We start from the raw sequence: 3,938 nt of genomic DNA, 5'->3' as shown, positions 1-3,938 counted from the left end.
AAACGCGAGGATAAATGTGATTGTGTCACGTGTTGTACTAGTACGAAAAAATAATAATTTGGTATGTTTCTTGTTAATCCGGGGTGGTCCCATATTATTTGCAGTTTACTCCTGACAGGCAAATATTTTGGCCGGTTTTCCGGGGCTGAGGGTAGCAGCGTTATCGCCGAGCCAAAAGTTTTTGTACCATATATTTTTTTATAAAACGATAGATAAGTCTTTTTAAAAGCTTTGTGCTAACTTATAGCAAGCAAGTAAACTTTGGCTTCCTTATAGCTTAAATAAGTACAGATAATGGGAAGTGGTGGTGGCGGATTGAATATACTCCGGCACAAAAGTTGGCATGTTTACGATAAAAATAACATAGAAAGAGTTAAAAAAGATGAAGAGAATGCAAGAAAAGCCTCCGAGGAGAAACAAAGACGCTCTGATATTGCTGTAAGAAAAATAGTTTGCCAGATTATACACTTTTTACATCATATATTCCAAGGCTAGCTTCTTATTTAAACGATATATAGGATATAATATTGTAGTTATGCTTTATTAAAAGTTATTTCCTATTTTTAATCTTTAGAATCAGGAGAATAAGCTTCAACGCCTTCGTAATAAGAATAGTTCTATAACTTTGTCTCGTTCCAAAAAAAATATTAATTTATTTCCCGACGTGGAGAAGGCGGGCCTATTTTATATTCTTGTTTTCTAATGTATTAATATTAATGTTTTAAGTCCGAAAAAGAAGCTAAAGAAAAGTATGAAAAAATTAAGGCCGAGAATGCTAAGCAAATCGATTGGGAAAAGAAGATAGGGATTCTTAACTCTTTAGGCCAAAGCTCTTACGAAGCTAGCAGTTTTTTTATATATACAAGTATATTTTTTTCTTTAGTATTTTTCTTATAAGAAAGGAAGCCTTGGTACGAAAAAATTTGGAGCCGCGATGGTAAACCGAGCACTGTAGAATTAACGATAAAGTATAAGAGTTGTAAAGTCTTATAAACTTGTTTATTATTTTACAAAACTTTTTTTTTTATTTACTTTATAAATATTGTAATTATATATTACTTAAAACAATTTTAAAAATATTAGTGAACAAGAGAAGCTAAAAGATCTCAAGGTCAAAGATCACTACGATCCTCTTTCAGCTGTTAAAAGACGCCATTCTATGTACGTTATTCTAATTAGATTTGTTATAAAAGTAAAGTGAGTATGCTTCAACTCTTTTACGGTCCTAGTCCACATGTGGTAGTGTACCTTGACTTTGCCCGAGTAGGAAACATATCCCATCCCTACAGGGCATGTTACCTACAGCGGCGCATAAGAGTTGAAACATAATTAGCCTGTCTTTTTAGAGTTTACATATATATATATTCTTTTGATTTTTTTTTGTTTATAGTATTTTATTTTATTCAAGTTTATTACAATTTTTTCTAGTTTGGTGTCACTGTTAATGTATTCTATATATTATTTAAGTTGTGAGGCCTGTTTAGTAAATCTTTGAACCCTTTTTTTAAATAAATATTTTAAATAAATTATCTATATTTTGAAAGTTCATAATACATATATTTATATATTTATAAGCTTATTTCTTTTATAATTTTATTTAAAATGCCTTTATATAGTAAATTTTGTGTATGTAACTTATTTATTAACTTCTAAATTCTTCTATTTTAACTTTTTTCCAAACTATTTAATAAAATTTAACTACTTTAATTATAAACTTCTTTAATGTCTGTAATTATTTCTTCTTATATACATATTTTTTGAAGGATTCTTAAAATAAATTATTTCCTTATTTATACTTTATTTCTCTTTTGAAATTTAAATTATTTATTTTATAATTTTTTTAAAGTTATGCCTTTTACCTTTTATCCGGTCGTATAATAAACTTCTTATTTATCAATTTTATTTTGCTATGTTTTACAATAGTTTTTTTAATAAAATCAATTACCTTATCATAATTAAAAATAATTTTTTTTAAAAAACTTAAATTTATAAAACCTTTTATATTTTTCTAATAAATTTAATTTTAATTTTTAAATAACTTTTAAGTATTACGAGTTATTTTTAAAATAACTTTTGATTATAAAAAACTTTATATTTTTGGGTATTTTGTGCTACAATAATATTTAATTCGTTTTTATAGTTTTCTTTTTATATAATTCTTAATTTTTTCAATACTTTATCAGTTTATCAATTATATCAAAATTTTTAATTATTATAAATTTTTGTAGTATAATTCTTTTTTAACTTTTTTTGATTTTTCATATACAGTTATTATATTTAAATTAGATTTATTTTTTGTTTTGATTGTAATTTAATTTTTTTTTAAAATTCGTAATTTCTAGTTTTATTTTTTATAATACTTTCATATCTTATTATAATCATTTTTTATTTAAGTTTAAGTTTTCTTTGTGATACTCGCATATATTTAAATAACTGTATGATGTTTTTATATTTTCTTGGTTTCTTTTATTGTTAGAATTGTTTATATTATTTGTGTTTGTTAACTAAGAAAGGTCTGTTATATTTTTATTCCTTATAAAACTTATCAATATATTCATTATAAAAGTAAATTAATAATAATAATAATACAGTAAAAAAGTCGTTATAAGATTAATAATTTGTATATTAATAAAGAAACTATATTTTTCTATATATATTTTTTACTATTATATTTTGTAAATATTTTTTTTAATATTTTTAGAACTGCTGATATTCTTCCTTCCAAAAGTATTAATGAAATCAATTTTAAGAGAAAAAAATTAAAAAAGGACAAGAAAAAGTGAATATTATTAGAATTATCTTTTTTATTAACTTTTTATATTATTCTTTATAAATATTATATTACTTTTAATATTACTTTTGATATTAATAGAAAACCTGTAGAAACTGAGTTTTCTCATAATACTCAGGAAAAACAGGAAAAACTTCTTCAACTCCGGAAAGGTACTATCATAGTTACGGCTGGTTTTATTATAATAGTATGGATGTCTATTAAAAGTTGTAGATTTGTCATAATTAAGTAAAGCTCAAGAGGAAAAGTTTTATTTTTTTAATACATTTTAAAAAGTTTTAAGTAGTGTTAGTCTTTTATTTCTTTTTTGTTTATTAATTGAAAAAGTTTTACTTTATTTTACAAGATATACAAAGTTTTCACCTTTGTTAAAACATATTTTACCGAAAGAAAGAATGATGAGAGAAAATGCAGAACATATTCGATCAATGCAATTGTTAGGAGTTTATCATACTAATAAAGAAGAAGTTGAACTCGATGAAAGAAAAAGAAAGTTATTAATATTTTTTATTATCTACTCTTCTTACTATGATGACTATTTTATTATTATTAGATATAATAATCAGTTCCACCCTGAATTAGCCAGAAACAAGAGATAATAGAATTACATAGTAAATACACAAATATATTTTCTTTATCTTATTAAAGTTTAAAGTAAAAATTGAGTTTACTTCAACCACGTAATTCCATTACCTCTGTTTTTAGTAAAACTCACTTAAACCGCATAGTATGGAACTCTCGTCTCGAAGTTACATACATTCAGCAGAAGTTAATACCTTCTTGGTCAACACTTTTCTAGCCATTTCCTGCCTCTGGAATTTCTAACACCTTTTCTCATTAAACTTGCCATTCTACACACAAAAATTAGTCTTTTTTTTTCTAATAGCTTACTTAGAGGCCCTAATACTATCGATGATTTGAAATGTACAAACTCCAATAATACAAAGTTTGAAGTAAACTACACAACCCCTTGAGCACTTTTTAAATACAATAACTTCAAGCTTTATTATAAATATTTTGTACTAACTTTTCTTTTTGACCAATTTACCTCGACTTTTGAAATTTATATAGCCATGATCAACTTAATTCTACGCATTTTGCATTTTCAGTACAGAAACTTATTTGTACTTAAGGCCGGCTATGTTCT

The 3,938-nt window shown here is 24.6% G+C and overlaps 1 long non-coding RNA gene across 2 annotated transcripts; it reads left to right on the top strand.

Moving 5' to 3' along the window:
- The first annotated feature begins 221 nt into the window (after positions 1–221).
- LOC135144964 (uncharacterized) lies at positions 222–3,674 on the top strand. Of its 2 annotated transcripts, none has more exons than XR_010283282.1 (9): positions 222–438; positions 575–847; positions 903–968; positions 1,084–1,161; positions 2,702–2,779; positions 2,873–2,943; positions 3,182–3,284; positions 3,345–3,402; positions 3,520–3,674. It is a non-coding gene; the product is annotated as an uncharacterized LOC135144964 (long non-coding RNA). The 2 variants fall into 2 exon arrangements; XR_010283281.1 differs by having other exon boundaries at positions 899–968.
- Positions 3,675–3,938: the final 264 nt, after the last annotated feature.

This window comes from Zophobas morio, unplaced genomic scaffold (genome assembly GCF_036711695.1).
Source record: "Zophobas morio isolate AGI-343-1 ecotype UQ-CSIRO unplaced genomic scaffold, CSIRO_AGI_Zmor_V1 ptg000114l, whole genome shotgun sequence".
Lineage (NCBI taxonomy): Eukaryota > Metazoa > Arthropoda > Insecta > Coleoptera > Tenebrionidae > Zophobas > Zophobas morio.
This window is presented reverse-complemented; position numbering and strand designations above follow the sequence as displayed.